Source organism: Haemorhous mexicanus, chromosome 8 (assembly GCF_027477595.1).
Source record: "Haemorhous mexicanus isolate bHaeMex1 chromosome 8, bHaeMex1.pri, whole genome shotgun sequence".
Lineage (NCBI taxonomy): Eukaryota > Metazoa > Chordata > Aves > Passeriformes > Fringillidae > Haemorhous > Haemorhous mexicanus.
The window spans coordinates 677,090-696,780 of NC_082348.1; the positions used below are offsets into that span (position 1 = coordinate 677,090).

General features: G+C 52.5%; 1 protein-coding gene and 2 non-coding genes across 3 annotated transcripts in view; 1 reads left to right on the forward strand and 2 right to left on the reverse strand.

Annotated features, from left to right (window-relative positions):
• GPD2 (glycerol-3-phosphate dehydrogenase 2) overlaps positions 1-9,549 on the reverse strand; it is a 48,668-nt gene extending 39,119 nt beyond the window's left edge. The window contains exon 1 of the mRNA XM_059852438.1: positions 9,409-9,549. The gene's annotated coding sequence lies outside the window, so the exon portion shown is untranslated. The remainder of the gene's footprint in view (positions 1-9,408) is intronic.
• Positions 9,550-16,615: 7,066 nt separating this feature from the next.
• Positions 16,616-16,686, forward strand: TRNAG-GCC (transfer RNA glycine (anticodon GCC)). The gene has a single exon. It is a non-coding gene; the product is annotated as a tRNA-Gly (tRNA).
• A 246-nt stretch (positions 16,687-16,932) lies between these two features.
• TRNAA-CGC (transfer RNA alanine (anticodon CGC)) lies at positions 16,933-17,004 on the reverse strand. Its single transcript has one exon. It is a non-coding gene; the product is annotated as a tRNA-Ala (tRNA).
• Between the last annotated feature and the right edge of the window lie 2,687 nt (positions 17,005-19,691).

Below are 19,691 nucleotides of genomic sequence, written 5' to 3' on the forward strand. Positions count from 1 at the left end.
CCCAGTGTTCGGATCCTGAATGACAAATGTGCACGGGACTGACCGGAATGTTAAGCAGGCCCAGTCTGCTCCGTGTTCCCCGGTGCACGGGGCTGGAGCATGGCAGGGACAGCATCCCTCCCACCTGGGGATCCCATCAGCACCCCAGGACACCCTGTCCTGGCCACACTCCCCAGACAGTGATTTAGCACCAGCAAGGCTTAAAGTGGGGCAGACTGTGTGTGCAGCCCTGTGCCAATACCGCAGCACCAGCGCTCTTACCAGGCATGGGGAGCAGCCCCGGGCCAGCAGCAGGGAGCCAGCTCCCCATGCCAGGCTGGGCATGGAGGCATGTTCCCAAGCTGGAATGCCTCAAAGGAAGGAATTCCTCGCTGGGAGGGTGGGCAGGTCCTGGCACAGGGTGCCCAGAGCAGCTGGGGCTGCCCCTGGATCCCTGGTAGTGCCCAAGGCCAGGCTGGACAGGGCTGGGAGCACCTGGGACAGGGGAAGGTGTCCCTGCCCACAGAATGAGATGAGTTCTGAAGTCCCTCCCAAGCCAAACCTTGACCTCATTCCCTGAGCTTGCAGCACACTGAGCTTGGGGGAAATCTCCCACACAATTTCTGGTGCAGGCATTCAATGCAGAGCTGCTGTGTGTACCAGCTGCATAAGGGACCATGTACAGAAGGCCAAGACTTGCAGCTTCCCACAAGTTTTTCCAAAGAGGGGCACTTATGCTCTTGGAAACTCCCACCAGGACTAACTTTCCTGTATCACATTTTCCATTTACTTCTTACTATGGTTGCAAAAAAAAAAGATCAGCTTCATCTTTCCTTTGTGCTGTGACAGGGAGTGAAAAAGTGACAGACAAACCCCAACAAAGAAAGCTCCTGGGAGGGAAGTTACTGTGGAGGTCTGGCCTCAAACACTACAGCACCTCTGTGAAAACAGAGAGGAAGACTATGGACAGTCACAAAGTTGTAACACAAGGTGGAATCCAGGAGAGCACAGAAGTTGAGGAGCAGGTGGAACATCCAGGAGAGCACAGGAGCTGAAGAGCAGGTGGAACATCCCAGGAGAGCACAGGAGCTGAAGAGCAGGTGGAACATCCAGGAGAGCACAGAAGTTGAGGAGCAGGTGGAACATCCAGGAGAGCACAGGAGCTGAAGAGCAGGTGGAACATCCAGGAGAGCACAGGAGCTGAAGAGCAGCTGGAACATTGCCCTGGCCATCCCCACACTGAAGGAGCTAAGGTAGGCATCGTTCCCACCCACCTGCAGCCACACCACACAGATGGTGACAGGAGCACTGCACACCCCAGCCAGCACTGCAGGACACACACTGTGCCCAAGGCTTCCAGGAGACAGCAGTGACAGCTCTGCTGCCCCAGGAAGGCTGGTGGTGGTACTGGAGCAGTTGCACACCCCTCATGCAGCAGCAAAGGAGTCTCTCTGAGAGCCTGGAGCCCTCCAAACGCCTGTGCCAGGACACAACAATCCAGGGAGCTGAAAGGAACAAATCAGCATCTTCCAAGGAGCTGTGTCACACATCTGCAGAGGTGCTGGCTTGCAGGAAGACAAAGGGAAGCGTGCCCTTTCCATGCTGTATGAGCTCAGGAGGAAGGGTGGTGGCTGAAGCACAATCCCTGCTCAGAACCACGGTTCCTGCAAGCACAGACAACACCCAGCCCTGCTTCTCGTCCCCTGGCTTGGACCTCTCCTGCGACTTCATTTGGGACACCAGGGACACACCTGCCAGTTACAGCATTCCTTTCCATGGAATTCGAGCACAAGGTACACTAACCACTGACTAAGAAGCTCAGTGATTGTCACCTGAGCCCAGTCAGATACAGCTGCTCCAGCTGAAGTGACATTAGACATGCCACAGGGCACAGCTTTCCTACTTTCATCCTGCAGGTAACATCTCTAACACCCACAAAGGGACTGTGCCCCTGTGCAGGAGAATTTCTGGCCTCAGGGCTCCCCACTCCTTGCCTGGCCCAGGGGCGAGTTGCATTAGCTCTCCTCAGAGCTGGGAGCCTATTACAGGCAATTCTCCTGAGAAAGGAACTCTCCCAGCAGACCAGCTGCTCAAATTGTCACATCAATCTTGCTCACCATCCCTAAGAGGAGCTTATTCAGGAGAGAAAGGAAAATAGGGCTTAGCATAAGCCACTCTAGCACAAAGCCAGACAGGCATTCCAACCAGATGGTGCTTTTGCACCTGGAACAGCTCAATTGCATCCCGGGAACCACGAGCCCGCATTTCTGAGGATGTGTTTGGATGAGGCTGGGTGAGCTCAGGGCACTGCAGGTGGGCAGAGCCCGGGCACCACTGGCACCAGGCTGCCCCAGGCTCTGCCAGGGCACGGCTCAGCTCCGGTTCTTCCCGAAAGGAGTGGCTCTGCAGGCAGCAAATGGCACACTAGGTCTCCTCTGGAAAGGACTGAACACTGCCTGGTGGCCACAAGCCACAGGGAAAGGAGAGGCTCTGGTCAGGCACTGGGTTTTTCCCCCAGCTCTGGCCCAGACGGCTGGGGAAGGCTGCTGCCAGCTCTGAGCAGGATCCACCCCAGTGCAGATGAAAGGGGAAGGAATGCAGTCCATGTGGTTCCCACGGAGGCTGTACCAGGGGAGAGCCCACGCTCACAAACCCCTCCTCTTCTGGGAGCAGGTACTGCAACCTGCCTCTCTTCCAAGCTGAGATCAATAGCTTGCGACAGAAATGGGATTTTATTTTAATGAAAATTATAATAGCAACCAGCATGAGAAGCACTACAGTCAGAAATGTCATCTTTCCATCACACAAATATTCTGAATCACCTTTAAAAGCGGCTCGGAGTGTTTCAGTGCTGTCAGTGCCATCTGACACAGTAAATCTGCATGTTAAGCCTTACCCTTGATTTCAATAGAAGCCATAAATGGCACCTTTGGACCCATGGCCTCACCTGGAGGGTGGGCTGAGGTCCCTGACAGGCTGTAGAACAAGCTGTGGCAGGAGCAGGAGCCCTTGGCTGGCGTGGGAAGAGCCAGGAGCATGTCACAAGGAGTAACTACTGCATAGAGTGATCTGTCCAAGGAGTTCAATAACCCCAGGGAACAGTTCCCAGGAACAGCTGAGCACTGGTGAAGATTCAGAGGGACATTACCTCAAACTGCTATTAAAGGATTCATGATAAGAAGAAATAGACTTTAAACTTGAAAGGACACAAAGGGGCGGGGAGAGCAGTCTACACAAAATGGAAACTACACAAAAGATTTATCAGCACAAGTTCCTGCTTTCAATTTCCAAAAGTTAATACAAACCCTAGTCACAGTAGGAAGTCCTTGGTGCATTTCTTAACCATCAGTCACACTCACTTGGACTACAGCAACATGGAACAGCCACTTCCAGAGGAGTCCCCCCTCTCCAGACCCAGGCTGGTGACCAGCTCCCTGCCTTGGCGAGGTGCCCAGGTGACCCTCCCCAGGTATCAGACCCTGGACCTGCTGTGTCAAAGGCAAGGGCTCCACTTCAGCAGTTAATGCACTCCTGACACTGCTTCAACCCCAAAACCATACAAGGCACCACTTACAGCCTGGTTTTTAAAGAAGGGATTTCAACCACCCTCAGCAGATGCCTCCACACAGTGCGTCCCACATGGCAAACCTCTGCCACCCGCAGCCCTCACCCGGCTGGCACAGCTCCTGGGAGTGACTTGCCTTCCTTACTTCCCGTAATGCCCGGCCCAGCCAGCTGCCAGACTATTGTCTGGATGTTCTTGGGACTTGTGCAACCCACTCCCACCCACGGCAGCAGGCAGCTGAAAGGGAAACACCACAACCACCAGTGCTTCTCTGCTCGGGTACTGGGCTGGATCCGAGCAGCCCATGGCCAAAGCTGGGGGAAAGAATGAAAGGAGTGAGGGACGGGGAATGGCGGGGAGCTCGGCCCCAGGGCCATGAGCTGGAGGGCGAAGCAGGATGAGCACTGCAGCAGAAGCAGAGGGACAGATGGATGGAGGCTGCAGAGCTGCGCCGCGGCAGCGTGAGCCGCCCCGCGCTGCCATCAGACGGGCTCTGAGACGCACAGGGAAACTGGGAGGAGAAACCCAATCTGTTATGTTGGATAGCCGTGTGCCTTACGAGGCCATTACCATGGAATCCGGGCGCTTCACATTCCACTGCAAACGAACACATCTAATACAGTGAGTCACTCCATGCAAGGCTTAAAAATAGAAAACTTATAATCATCTCCACTACGGTTTGCATAACCTGCCATTGGCGCAGGAGCATTGTCTAATTCCTTCCTTCCCAAAGCTCCTCAGGTGAGTTTGGGACGATGAGAGGCGCAGACTGGTGTCCCTCCAAGCTGAGCTGAGTCCTGCCTCTCCAGAGAGCTGCAGTCCTACCCTCAGCTGCCTCCAACCCAGCTCTCATCCCTCTCGCAGGACTACTCAAGGTGGCCACGGTGGCCTAGCAGCAAGGCCAGCAAATTAAGCTCTGACTGGGGGTACTTGCAGCCTTTAAAGCTGTAGTGGTCTGTTACCAGCAGTTTCAGGGTGTGTCAATGCAGGAAACGGCCAACTAAGAAGAAAAGGGGATGTAACCAGAAAAGAGCCCAATTAGCACCCTCTGAAGCAGGTCACCTAGCAAGCTGTCTCTCGTGTGCCTTTGAGAAGCCAGGAGTGGTTAATGTTACAACGGGATGTCAGGCCAGAGCAACTGAAGTAGCTGGAAAGGAACTGATTAAAGCTTAACCCAACCCAAGCTGGAGATGCTTCCCCTGCAAGGCAGATGTCTGGTGAGGAACAACACAACACACCCCAAGGAAGGGCTCCAGAAGGTTCCACCAGGGCTGACGCAGCATGGACACAGCCACCCTCCAGAGCCTGCCCTGGAGCCTCCCCGGTCACTCTGGGCTCTCAAACACAAGGCAGGCATTGCAATTAAAGTCATTATACAAGACCACCTCTCCAGCCAAGCACGACCCCCGATATCCATTCAGCTCACAGGGTCACCCCACAGCCATGTAACATCCTGCACGCAGGATTCAAACCCCCAATCCCCCTGGCCACCCTGTGCCGGTAAGTGGAAGCCAAGCAGCACTTCACCATATGGGGAAAGTCCTTCCCACGCTCCAGTACAGGCAACCAGCTCAGCTCCCATGACCAGAAGTGGTTGTAGCACTTGTCAGGCACAAAAATAAAGGAGAAACAAAGCAGAAAATAGGTATCCTATCCTCATTCCTCCTCTTGGTCCTACTGCTTCCAACTGCTTCGTCTGCCTTCTGTACTCAGACACCAAGATATTCCCACCCTGCTTTAGATGACAGAGCAACTGCTGTGAACTCTGCCCCACAAGGAACAAACTTTTTTAGCTCCTCTTTTGAATGTCTAGTGTTCAGTGTTTCGATTTTAGCCTAACCGTTTCTTTTTCTTCTGCTTCATTACCCTCCCACTTACAGATGATGAGGGGAAAAGTCCTCTGTGTAAATCCCTCTTGGAATTTCAATAGCAATAGTCTTCCCACAGACAGTAGCATGTCTCTGGGAATGAGGCAACACTGCAGAGAGGGATGGCTGTAATCCCAAGAACTGTATCTAAGGACTAACAGGAATACAAAGAAACTCCAATGTCAACAGGTATTTTGAGCTTTCCCATCATACACACATCACAATATATTTATCAAGTTCTAGATGAAAGTATTTCAATTCCCTCCTGTCCTACTGGAAGGAGTGGGAAGCCTGGTCTCCAGCCTGATCACTGACTAATGTGTGCAGGATGATTTCCATACTTTTGTGTTCTTGTGCCAATGTTGTTTTAACTTAAACTTCTCAGATAGTCACTCTTGCTTTCACTGTTGGTGGGGGTTAATATCAGCCGTCAACCACGCACACAATACAATGACTGTAAGCCAATTACTGCCACTAGAAGGAAATGCTCTTGTCAGATAATTTCTAGCTGTTTCCCTTTTTTTATATATTCTTCATTACCCTAATTTTTAATGCAGATATTGGAATAGACAGTTTGCCAGTTCAACTTGATCCCAGTGCTGGCACTTTATCCATACTCTTCCTTCTGCTCCCTAGCCAAAGACTCAAGGAGCAGGGGTTAGAAAACAAGGTGTTTTGCTTTTTACAAGACTGGACATATACCTGCACACACAAACAGGAACCTGCTCAAAAAATAGCTACAAACTAGGTGAATACTTAGGTGTGGCAAGGAAGTAGCCTAGTTTTATATCCTGGGATACAGATTGAGACCTGATAGCACATGCAAATCTAATCCTGGAGGAGGAGCCTGCATTCAGAATCACTCTGAAATCAGAACCAACGCTTCGTTTGAGAAGCTTTGCAAAGCAAATAAGAACAACCCAGTCCAAGACTTTGGACTCCATCCACAGGATCTGGCTGTGATTCCGGGTGAGTTCACCTGGAAACCCCTGGAGACAGAGCTACACGCTGGCTCGGGAACCCGGCCCAGAGAGAGTCATTCAGGGATATGGAATGTTTCCAAAATCAATACTGTGATGTTGTGGAAGAGCTCTGATTACAAACTCTCTGTTCCTTACGTAACAAAAGCTGTTTCCTAAAGTGAAGCTTTTTGGAAGAAATAGGCTGCATCTACATTACCAAGAGCTAATTAGTGGAGCCCTAGAACCCAACAGCTGCTGCTGCAAAGAGCTCTGTGGTCTCTGTGCTCCACAGTGTTTACCCCAAGCGGCTCCAGTCTGAGCCACAAGCACCCATGGAGCAGTGGAAGTGCAGGAATCCTTCCATAAAGGGTGATCTACTTCTGTCCCACTTGCTTCAGCTTTCTTTTTGCACCCTTTAATTTTTATTTCACAGAATCTCCAGAAACACTGGGGCTGGGAAAGCCCTCCAAGACCATGGAGTCTGAGCTGTGCCCAGTCCTCACCTTGTCCCCAGCCCAGAGCCCTGAGTGCCACCTCCAGGCCTTCCTGGGACACCTCCAGGGATGGGCACTGCAAACCTCCCTGGGCAGTTCCAGTGCCTGAGCCCCCTTTCCATGGGGAAATTCCTGCTGTGCCCACCCTGAGCTGCCCTGGGCCAGCCTGAGGCCGTTCCCTCTGCTCCTGTCCCTGCTCCCTGGAGCAGAGCCCGACCTGTTCCCATTTCCCACCTCGGCCATGGTGTCCCTCTCCCACCAGGTCCCAGGAGGGTGGCAGGGACAGGGATCAGCACCCTGGTGCTCACATCCTGTGCTCCCAGGAGCACACTCACCATGACACAGCTAATCCCTGCACAAACCCAGCTGCCAACTACAGCCACGAGGCCAAGAACATACAGTGGCTTGGTTAATCTGTACAGCCAGGCTGGCAGAGCTCTGGTTGAGACTGAGGGTACCCAGCCCATAAAAAGGCAAAATAACTCCCCAGGTCCCATTTGCCAGCACACAAACAAGCACCAGCACAAGGAAGATATTGCCTAACTGAGCTACTTGCAAATGCCAAGCCCTGTTTTGAAACTATCAGCTACAAGTGGAAGGTGAAAGTCACAACTGCAGACTGACAGCAGAAAACCCACATTTCTTTCAAATGTTTGCTAAAGCTTGCAGAGACTTGTGTGGAGACAAAGCAGACAGCAGCAAGGAACCTGCAGGAGCTGTCCTTTGGAAAACTGCTCTGCACGAATGGCCTCTGCACTGACCACATCCTGCCAGCTTCCTAAATTCCTGTCAGGGACAGCAGCAGGTAGAAATGGATCTCTAGAGAAAATACTACATGATGCAGCAAGGTCTAGCTCACAGTGTTGTTATTATTTCTGTGCTCCTGTGCACACACATAATTAAGCAAAACAAAGTGTAAATCCATATATATACACAACCAAAGCAAGGCTACCAATTAGATCCAAGGGGTGTGAGTCATTTTTTATGCACACTTGTGCCTACTCAAAACTTCCATCCAACTTCAGACTAAGTAAACTCCTAATGCTTAATGTTAAAATGAATAAAATTCTGGTTATTGCTATTGGAGGGGCAATACTGGACTTGCTTTACATATTAACACAGAAAGATCCTGAACTATCAGACCAAGTCTTTACTGGCTAATCAGTCACTGCTCATCACTGAAAATTCCTGAAGAACTGGAGCCAAGAATAAGAGAGGGAAAGAAAAGGGTGGAAAGGAGCAGGGAAGAGAAGAAAGTGCAGCTCCTTTGGAGAGGAGGAGAGCCCCTGTTTCCCAGCAGCAGGTGAAAGGAGCTGCTCTCAGCACACCTGTACTACCTGCTCACAGTAACACCAGAGGAAGTCAAGGAGGGAGTAAATCTGGCTGCTTTGGAACCCAAGCTCTCCACACAGACATTTACATCTTTTCCTGTAGAATCAGGCTTACAAACATTTACTGACTGCTTAACAGAGGTAAGAACTCAGAGAAGTTTAGGACACCAAGCAATGGTCCCACGAGAACATTCAGCGGAAGTCATAACTTACTTTCATTTTACAAAGTTCAGTGTAATTACAGCCGTGCTATTTTTTACCAAGAATTTGGGTTTTTTTTTATAATGGGAGATATTATATTTATCAGCTCCAGCCAAGAAAAAAAAATATAGTTAATGAGCTCTGCAACCTCCTTATTTATTATATATAGATACCTACAGGCAGACAGCAGCTGTCCTGGACAGGGAGACACTGAGGCTGGACCTTTCCCATCAGGGAGCACAGGGATGACCCACACACAGGACAGCTGCCAGGGGCTCTGCACCACTTCTGTAAAACTGCTGCACTCTCCTTTTTTTTTTTTGGTTTTTCTTTTTTTTTTTTTTTTTTTTCCCATCCAAAAGATTAAATAAAACAGGGGGAGGAGGCTGAGAGCACTTGGTATTCAAAGCTGCTGTGTAAGATCATAGAATCATGGAATGGTTTGGGTTGGAAGGGACCTTTAAAGCCCATCCCATCCCACCCCTGCCATGGCAGGGACACCTTCCCCTGTCCCAGGTGCTCCCAGCCCCGGTGTCCAGCCTGGCCTTGGACACTGCCAGGGATCCAGGGGCAGCCCCAGCTGCTCTGGGCACCCTGTGCCAGGGCCTGCCCACCCTCACAGGAAGGATTTCTTCCCAATATCCCATCCACCTGTGCTGTTCTTGAGCCTTCCACATGGAACGATAAAATCCCAGAATGGTTCGGGTGGGAAGAGACCTTAAAGATGCTCCGGTCCCACCCTGCCATGGCAGGGACACCTTCCCCTGTCCCAGCCCTGCCCAGCCTGGCCTTGGGCGCTGCCAGGGATCCAGGGGCAGCCGCAGCTGCTCTGGGCACAGGGCAGGATGTGGAGGGGAGGCAGGCAGGATGCGTTTGATATGTCTGTATAATAAAAGGCACTGCGGTGTTCAAGGCGCGGCTGCACCCGCGCGTCCGGGCCGGCCCTGCTCCCTCATCCCGCCCGCCGCGGCTCCGACCCCGCTCACACAGAACCCGAAAGGCACTTACTGCGGAGCGCCGGGAGCCCGCGTCCCTCTGCGGGCTGCTCGCCGGCCGCCGGGAGGAGATCGGGGGAGGGCGGCTCTCTCCCTGCCCGCCCTCCGCCTGCAGCAGCCAGCCGGGCTCCCTGAGCTCCGCCTCGAACACCGCCGGCGCCTCCCCGCCCTGCTCCCCGCCCGGGGCCGCGGCTGCCCCGCCAAGGCCGCGGGAGCGCCGCCGCTGCGGCCTGGGCCCGCGGGGAGGGGCCCGCTGCGGCCTCCTCATCCCCGGCCTTGCGTGATGGGGGTCGCCGCCCATGGCGGCCCCTCCCCGGGGCTGCGCCGCTGGCGGTACCGGAGGCGGTACCGGAGGCCTCCGGCCCACGCGTGGGGCCCGGCTCCACCGCCCGCGCAGCTGATCGTGGTCTTCAGCTGTCTGGGTGTCACTTCAAGTCAGTAAACAACTGCAAGGATTGGATTTCGTGAGTTCTGCAAAGTCAGTGATATTCAGTCACTGGTGATGGGAGCAGTGTTTATCCCAGGAACATTAGTGCTCTTAAAAGGGGCTAAGATCTCGAGTGGCAGCCGGAATTAGTAGATACTCCGGCTTAGAAGCTGTCAACCGAAGAGAAAGAATTGAAAATAAAAGGGAAAAGACCAGACGATTCATTGTTTTCTAAGGATATGGTTTTAGGGTGTGTGGTTTTTGGAGCACAAAGGAAGAATAATTGGGATTTAAAAAAAAATTAAATGCTTTTTTTTGGCAAATAATTTCAGCATGATCCAACACATACAAGTTCTGGATGTGGATGCCTACCCCATATATGTGTTCCAACATGGCACTAGATGTTGTTTCAACCATCTCTAACAAATGAGAGAAGGAGAATCCCCTTTCCTCCCACCCCTCAAAGTGGTTCGGAAAAGCTGGACAGCTACCCACATGTAGCTGCACTGTCAGTGTTCATGACAAATTTTTATTGACACAGGGCAGTTTATGACTGCAAAATGTATTTATGGCTGGTTTCCAAGTGAACATTTTCTGCACCCCAGCACTGCTGTGTCTCATCAGCTTTTTCCAACCTGCAAAATCTTGAAGGGGTAGAAAATGAGAGCTTTGTACTACTCTCCTCATTAAGGGAAAGTGAAAACTTCATAGGGATCACATTTCCCGAGCAATCTCACTTTCTAGGGGAGGTTCTCCCCACCTTCACAGTGCAGCTACCAATAAACAGGGATGGGCTGCTCTCTCCCCTACTTCAGGCTTCTGTTCAACTACTGCAGTCTTTTTATCTTAGTTACTGATTGTTTAACATTGGGCTTCCTAAGTTTGAAGAGTGAAAGAGTTTTACAAGGTTAAGTAAAAAAATGAGATGCCTGAAAGTATTGCAAAATTCATCCCTCTCAAGTCTGTTTTTTATTTAATGCCTGGATGAAAATATTACCTCCAGAGTAAGTCTCCGTGCGTGTGGCTTGGTCCCCGGGACACCTGCCAAGACAGGAATTTCAGATGCCCGAAATCATGTGCTCAGCAGGTGTAAATTGTGTGCAGGGAGAGTTCACCTTTTGTCCTCAACCCCAGAGGCAGTTTCTCTTCATTAGCAAGGGAAGATGGGGAAAAAGATCATCATCGTTTCCTGACTGCATGCCAAAGTTATGTATCATAAGAAGAAAATCTGTTCATACGTTCACAAATATGTTTTCTGCTAATCTGTCTTGAGGAAAATGTCTTTGTGAGGAGCAGGGGTGGCGACAGTCGCAGGAGAGCTGAGACAAAGGGACAGAACCAGACACAGAATTCCTCTGCTGGGATTTTTCCAGCAGGATCCAGGGCAGGTCCTGCCGATGGAAAAGGCAAGTGCCTGGTGGAGGCTGTGGTTAGACACTGAAATCATTCCCATCTCGGGCCGGGGGTGTCGGGTGTCACGGCAGGTACAGCCCCTGGCTTTCCCCGTGCTCCCTTACCCCGGAGCAGGATGTGCTGCTGCTGCTCGGGTGTTTCCCCTGCCCTGCAGCAGAGAAATCCAGCACTCTGAGGGAGAGAAAGGGGCTGATTTTTCTGTTACGGTGTGTTATCACTGTAATTATGTCTGATTGCTGGCTGCCCCATCGAGGTCCCGCATCAGGGCTGAGCCGCAGAAACAAATGCAAAAATTGCAGCTTTAAAAGAATAAGGTCACGGGTCACGTTATTGGTGGCAGAACAAACACCATAATTAATTGGCCTCTCCCTGCAATGGCAGCACGGGAGGGAATGGAAGGAAGGGATGTGGAGCATCTGTGTTTTTCTGGGGCAAATGGCCCAGCTAGGTCTGATGGACAATGTGAATTCTTTCGGTAAAGAAGGACTATCTTTTAGAAAGGACAGTATCTTTTAGAAAGCAAGACTGCTTGGACTAGTCAAGAGTAGTTATTTTCTCTAAACGTTTAAGGAGCTTTGTTGTGGCAGGAAATGAAAAAAAAACCCTCTTAAATTTATTTTCTGTACATGTGCTGGAGTGAGAAACTGTATTGAGCAAAAGCAAGGCAAAAGGCTCTTCAGAAGAATTTGTGCTGTATTATTTTTTTCTCTCAGACAATGACAGATGAAAACCATCCCTGGTGACTGTTCATGTCTGCTGTTTATCCAGGTATCTTCTCCATTGAATTGATTAGGAAAAGCTTAGAAAACCTGTTCAAAGACATGTACAGTGACTTTTTAAAATTCCCAGCCTGGTATCCTGAAATGAATAAATCCAGGATTTGAGTCTCCCGTTTGCTTCCAATGCCCATTTCCCTGGCATTGCCTGCCTGCTGGCTTTCCTTTGGGACACTTTAGGCAGGATCTGGGATGAACAGTTTCAGGGTGTCCATGCATTTATAAGGAACTTACAGATTGCCAGCAACATCATCAATAATTGCGCCGGGAAAAGTTATTTTAAATAACCACATGTATCATTGTCAATTTGGTTTCAGTGACCTTTTGTGATCCAGAACGATTCCATTGAAAAAGAAAGGAAATTGGAAAATCCCTGAGAGGCTGGTATCTGGAGCAATCAGCATTCCTGGATGGGAGTGGCTCCTCTGTGTCCCATGGCAGGGATATCTCACCCCACCTTCCCTCAGCACCATTTGACCACGCCAGCCATCCTGTACCTTCCCCGGAATTTCAGATTATGCTTTTTCATCTACTGAAATATTTCTCCCTGCAGATTTAAATAATTAATTGGGACGTGCCTAGTGGGTCTTGAGCTAAACTTCAGAGAGGCAGCAGATATGTGTGACCAAGTGACCTTTTGCTGTCCTGCTCGTCCCCGCGCGCTCGCTGTGCTCAAAGGGACGCTGTCAAAATTGCTAGGCCTTAAAACTTTAACCCGCACTGACAAGTTGTTCTACATTATAAGTCTTCCTTAAAAGATTACCGGGATTGTTTTGTTTGTTGTTCCAACCATCTTTGCTGAGGGCTCCACAATACAGATTCATTTGTCCTTTTGGGTAGGTGGATATTTTTAAATGCCCGGCTTATTCCGTGACCTGTTAAAATCGAGTTGATATGCGTGTGCTCCACTCAGCGGAGAACTCGCCGGGGATGGAGCAATTTCTCTGCACTCTGGAAGAGGAGACAGGAACACACTTGGGAAACCTTTGTGGAGAGGCTTTGAGAAGCCATTTTGTCATCTTCAGTGCTTTGGAAGTCTTGACTTGACTTGCCTGGTGTGTGAGTTAGTGAAACACCAGCTGGTTCTCACACAGAGGTTTGCTGTCTTTCATGGTGCTCTGATTTACTCATTGGTCTTTATTTCTAAGATCTCCATTTACAGAGTCACAGAATCCCTGAGATTGAAAAAAGCCTCCAAGATGACCAAATCCCAGCTGTGCCCAATGCCTGCCTTGTCCCCAGCCCAGAGCCCTGAGTGTCACCTCCAGGAATTCCTGGAATACCTCCAGGGATGGGCATTCCAAACCTCCCTGGGCAGCCGCTGCCAAGGCCTGACCACTCTTTTGTGAAGAAATTCTTCCTGAATTTCTAAAAATTTTCAACCTGCTGTCCACCCTGAGTTGCCCTGGGCCAGCCTGAGGCTGTTCCCTCTGCTCCTGTCCCTGCTCCCTGGGAGCAGAGCCCGACCCCCCCCGGCTGTCCCCTCCTGGCAGGAGCTGTGCAGAGCCACAAAGTCCTCCCTGATCCCCCTTTCTCCAGGCTGAGCCCCTTCCCAGCTCCCTCAGCTGCTCCTTCAGGACATACATGGTTTAATATGGCTCCAGCTCCACCTGAGGAGGTGGACCAGAGGCAGTGGTACAGGTACAGCTGTGCTGTCACACTTCCATTTTCATGTGCTAGGACAAAGATCAATGCAACAACCATTTTATATGGGGTGACTGCACAGTCCCTCCACGAGACAGGGGAGCACGTGTCCAAGCCAGCAGGCAGGAGGGAAGCAGTGATACCCACTGCCACACCCCAGGTAAGCCACACCTGCACTTTTAGGCTTGATTTGAGCGGATTTACCACTGCCTGTCAACCCAGCCTTGTTCCTGTCACAGTGCACCAGCTGAACTTGGGGAGAGAGGCTGTGGGTGGCTCTGAGCTGCAGCATCCTCCTCAGAGGGGCACAGCAGAGTCAGCAGAAGCACCTGAACCTCCTGGGCTCTGCCCTGTCAGGCCTCAGCCAGAATCAGGGACACCTGGACACCTCCCACTGTCCCAGGCTGCTTCAGCTCCAGTGTCTGCCAGGGATCCAGGGGCAGCCCCAGCTGCTCTGGGCACCCTGTGCCAGGGCCTCCCCACCCTCACAGGAAGGATTTATTCCACATATTGAACATAAATCTCCCCTCTTGTCAGTGTGAAGCCATTCCCTGTTGCCCTCTCCCTGCAGCTCCTGGTGAAGGGTCCCTCTCTGGCTCTGCTGTACACCCCTTCAAACACTGGAAGGGGCTGTGAGGTGTCCCCAGAGCCTGCTCCCCTCCAGGCTGAACAGGCCCAGCTTTCTCAGGCTCACAGGGAGCTCCAGTCCCCTCACCAACTCTGTAACCTGCTCTGGGCTTGCTGCAGCAGTGCCGTGTCCATGGGGGCACACGGAACAGATCCCTCTGCACTGCAGCTTGGCAGGGAACGTTCTCCCAGCCGTTGTGACAACTAAGGCAAGGAACCCCTTAGAACTCCTTGTTTTGTTGGAGTAGGGCTCTGATTCCTGCTCAGCTGAACTGATCCTGTGAGATTTTCAGCAGCTCTGGGACTCTGGAGCACCATTTCTCATATTGCAGGTGTTGATTTCTGCCCTGTTCAGCACCCTCCTACTCCCAGTCAGTTCCGAGGGAAGCCAAGTGTGAGCCTGGCTCACACGGCTTGGGAACAGGTTCCCAGAGCATGTTCTGGGGTGACATTGGGCCCCAGGGAGGCCTGGGAGTCACCAAGCTCCTCCTGGTGACAGAATTCCCTGCAGGACGTCAGCCAACACTCCCAGATGTTCTGAGCAGATGCAAAACAGTCTAAGGGACATGAGAAACTGTTCTGCGAGTTGCTAACCGTGAGTGCAGGGACAGGTGCCATTTCTGCTCTGGGAACGGGTAGTGCAAAGTCTGTCACTGTGGGGACCCTCTGTGCAACGATCCTCCCAGCCGTGGCACAGGCAGCACGTTCTGCTCTGCCTGCCCCACAGGGCACAGGGGCACCTGGGGACAGGGCTCAGAGGTGCCCTGCCAGCGCTGAGTGACCCCTTGGACCCGGTGATCTCACAGGGCTTCTCCAGCCTCAGCCAGCCCTGGTTCTTTGTCTCCATGCCCCTCTCCAAGGGCACGCTGCTGGTCCCAGCTGGCTGGGCACAGATGTTGCCAGATGTCCCTGCGTGGCAGAGCCTCAGCTCACCAGCAATGAGAGGAGGTGGAGAACAGAAGGAGGGGGAAGCCTCTGCATGGCTGACTCCCAGATGCAGGAAAACAGGGAATTAGGGCTTCTCAATATGAATATCTTTTGCCTGAGTGCTTGGGGGGTTTTTGGTCCTGGGCTTGTCTGAGAAAACTGTTTTGCTAGGCTGACTAATCCAACCGTGAGCCACAGCCTAAATAATAATTATTACTTACAGTTTCTATTATGTTGCCTTCTGGCAGCGGAAGCTGAGAAGGAAAGGGAGCTGTGCTGGGTATTTAGATTGTGGTGTTCATGCACATCCAAGCACAGGACACTGGAACATGACCTGCAGTGCCAGAAGGTTGGACCAGAAAACACCTGCTTCTGACCTGTGCTGAGGTGGGTGGTTGTAGCTGTTCCCCCTGCCCAGGCCGTGTTCTCCAGCACTTTTGTACGTAAATCTCCATGTTCCCTTGACGTGAAGCACTCGTTGCAGCTTTTCCTTGGACTCTGGCTCACGCATGGCCGTTTGTGGGAGCGTGTCCAAGGCAAACTGAGTGTCAGGAGTGTGCATCGTTTATTTTGGGACACAGCATGGCCATGTCACAGCACAATCTAGGACTCGCTGTTGACATCTCCACACACAGGCACAGTGTGCTGAAATGTCATCACCTGGCAAGTCACAGAGATCATCATGAGCACACTCTGATGACTCCTTTGTGGGTCAGCTGAGCCTCTGAGCCTGTTAACCATTGGCCTCCCCTGGCAAAGTCCTTCCAGGATGGAAAAGGAAGAAAAATACACATTTGTGACTTGATCTGAAAGCTTTTAAATGTAAAGAATGATCACAGCACCATTTAGGTTGGAGAAGACCTTTAAAATTGACTCCAACCATAGTGCTCGGGGTAAAAGATTGACTCCAACCATAGTGCTTGGGGTAAAGGATCTTGGAAACCTTCACCTGTAATCTCCTGAAGTTCTTTCATTAATCACTCCTTGCTTATTAGTTTATCCCTGATACAAACAGAATGGTTAGAAATGAAAGAAGTTTGCAATGGTTATGCTGAAAAAAAAAAAAAGGTTTTTAAAATTATTACAGAAAAAATGTTTAGTGACATCTTGTGATGTCTGTGATCTGTGAGAGATGATCAAGACCAAAACCAACAGTCAGGCCAGACTCTGTGGGGTGTATGATGGGTGCATCTTTTCCAGGGTTTTTTTAATCCTTTAGAGGAACAATGTATAACGGGTAGTGCGGACTTTTTAAAATCTTTTTGCCCTGGAAATGATGGCTGAGCAGAGCTGCATGAGCGCGTGGGGCTGAGGAAGAGGATGAAGCAGGTGAGTGCAGTGTCATCCGTGCCATCGGTGCTAGGGTGAGCTGGTTCAGCCATGGGCGGGAAAGCGTCCCTAAGCAAGCATTGGTGGTTCAGTGGTAGAATTCTCGCCTGCCACGCGGGAGGCCCGGGTTCGATTCCCGGCCAATGCAGCTTGCTTTTTGCCGGCGGAGGAGCCGCCCTGTTTTGTGGCCGCCGCGCTTTCATTTTCCCCGCGGGGCTCCCGGGCGGGAGGAAGCGGCACCAGGACGGTCGGACCAAGCCGTGCCGTGCCGTGCCGCGCCGTGCCAGAGGCGGGGGGCTGGCCTGGCCCGGCAGAACCAGCGGCCGCGCGGGGAGACGGGAGAAAAAAAGGAAAGTTGAGGGGGGGGGAAAAAAAAAAAAAAAAAAGAAACGCCTGGAGATGCCGGGGATTGAACCCGGGACCTCACACATGCGAAGCGCGCGCTCTACCACTGAGCTACATCCCCGGCTGTGAGGCCTGCGCGCCGGGCGCCCCCAAATGGAGGGCAGGCCGCGGCCTGTGCCGGTGCGGGTCCTGCCCTGCTCTGTCCCCACACAACTCCCTCTGCCGGCCCCGCTCTCGGCCCGCTCCGGGACACGGCCACGGAGCGGGACAGGGCCATGGGGCCCCGGCATACGCCATGGAGCCCCAGCAGCGGGACACGGAGCCCCGGGGGCGGCAGCGGCCCGTCCGTGTGCGGGGAGCCGCCGGCAGAACCCCGGGCCTGGGGCAGCCCGCGGCGCTGATCCCCCGGGGTCCCCAGCGGGGACAGGAGCCGGCGGGTCTGGAGCCCTGGTGCCGACGGAGAGGAACCCAAACACGTTCTTCCCGCGCGGAGGCCCAGCAGAACCAGCGCCGTCCCTTGCGTTTACCGGAGCTGCCCGGTGCCGCCGGTGCCAGATCCCAAACTCCATTTCCACGGCAGCGCTGCGGGCCCTCGGAGCAGCCCGGCCACCCACAGCTCTCGGCCTGGAGGGGTTTGAAACCCTAAATGCCATCCCAGCCACCCACAGCTCTCGGCCTGGAGGGGTTTGAAACCCCAAATGCCATCCCAGCCACCCTGCCATGGCAGGGACACCTTCCCCTGCCCCAGGTGCTCCCAGCCCCAGTGTCCGGCCTGGCCTGGGGCACTGCCAGGGATCCAGGGGCAGCCACGGCTGCTCTGTGCCAGGGCCTCACAGGGAGGAATACTGGATACTAATTTATTTAATTTATTAAATAAATTAATTTAATTTATTCCCCACAAGCAGCAATACCAATCCCTCAGGGCCCTTCCGCACCCAGCCATTCCCATTTTGACATCCATAACCTTGGCCGCTCAGGTTTTTCCATCCTGTCAGAAAACAGCACCTACAGTTTGACTTTCTTCCAGCTGGATTTTAAGAAGCTGCTCTCTGTGAGTTACTGGATCTGGTTACAAACCCTGGTTTGTGTGTAACCTAAGGTGCAGAGTGGCCATGGCTCCTCACCAGGCTGAGCCAAGGGTGCTAATACCAACCTTGCAATAAAATCACAAAGTAATTAAATATTTCTCTTCAGTTTTTTCTCCTTTTGTTTACTTTCCAGCAGAATTCAGAATAGCCAAAAATGAATAATACAGATATTACTATGCTGTTATGGATTTGTCAGCTGTGATGGACAGTCACCCAGTTGTGAACCTTCCCCTCTGGAGCTGGATGGAGGCAGAGCCCATTCTGCCTGCTGAGAAGAGCAGCTCCTCATCCAAAGCCTATCAGCAAGTGTTTAATTACTGTCCCTGTGGCAGCAACACAAGTGCTGCCTATATTGAAACGAAACAAAGTTTCTCTTCCAGCCTGGTCTAAATATCCTGTAGACCTCATCACCTACCAAACACGGAATAACGTGAATTATTCAGGCAAGACGCAGCACCAGGATGCTACAGGAGAAAATAAACTGCCTTAAAGCGACCGTGAAGGAAAATGCAATGCCAATGGATGGATGTGCATTGCAGGGTGAAGCCCCAACCCTAGCACAGCTGTGTGTTCATAAACAGCAGGGAGCAGCATGGGGCCCTGTCCTGCTCCGGGCACACTCACATCCCCGGGCCTCCCCACCACAGCACATCCCTCAGCCTCCCCACCACGGCACATCCTTGACATGGCACATCCCTGACATGGCACATCCCTGATCCTTCCCACCACAGCACATCCCTGAGCCTCTACACCACAGCACATCCCTGGGCCTCCCCACCACAGCACATCCCTGACCCTTCCCACCACAGCACATCCCTGACCCTCCCCACCACAGCACATCCCTGACCCTCCCCACCACAGCACATCCCTGACATGGCACATCCCTGATCCTCCCCACCACAGCACATCCCTGACCCTTTTCAGCCCAACACATCCCTGATCCTCCCCACCACAGCACATCCCTGACCCTCCCCACCACAGCACATCCCTGATCCTCCCCACCACAGCACATCCCTGACCCTCCCCACCACAGCACATCCCTGACCCTTTTCAGCACAGCACATCCCTGATCCTCCCCACCACAGCACATCCCTGACCCTTTTCAGCCCAACACATCCCTGACCCTCCCCACCACGGCACATCCCTGACATGGCACATCCCTGACCCTCCCCACCACAGCACATCCCTGACCCTCCCCACCACAGCACATCCCTGACCTTTTTCAGCACAGCACATCCCTGATCCTCCCCACCACAGCACATCCCTGACCCTCCCCACCACAGCACATCCCTGACCCTTTTCAGCCCAACACATCCCTGACCCTCCCCACCACAGCACATCCCTGACCCTTTTCAGCCCAACACATCCCTGACCCTCCCCACCACAGCACATCCCTGATCCTTCCCACCACAGCACATCCCTGACCCTCCCCACCACAGCACATCCCTGAGACATCCCACCACAGCACATCCCTGACCCTTTTCAGCCCAACACATCCCTGGGCCTCCCCAGCACGGTGGCCGGCCCAGCTGGCCGGCCCAGCCCCTGCTTCCAGGAAACACTTTGTCATCTTGTTTCAATGCGGCTGGATGCCGGCACAAGCTCCACATTCAGCTGCCTCCAAGGACTACATTCACCTCTTTGTGTTTGGGTTTCTGTGCTGACATCAGGGAAAAACAATGTCACTCTGTTATCTGGCAGCCCCTCCGCATTCCTCGGT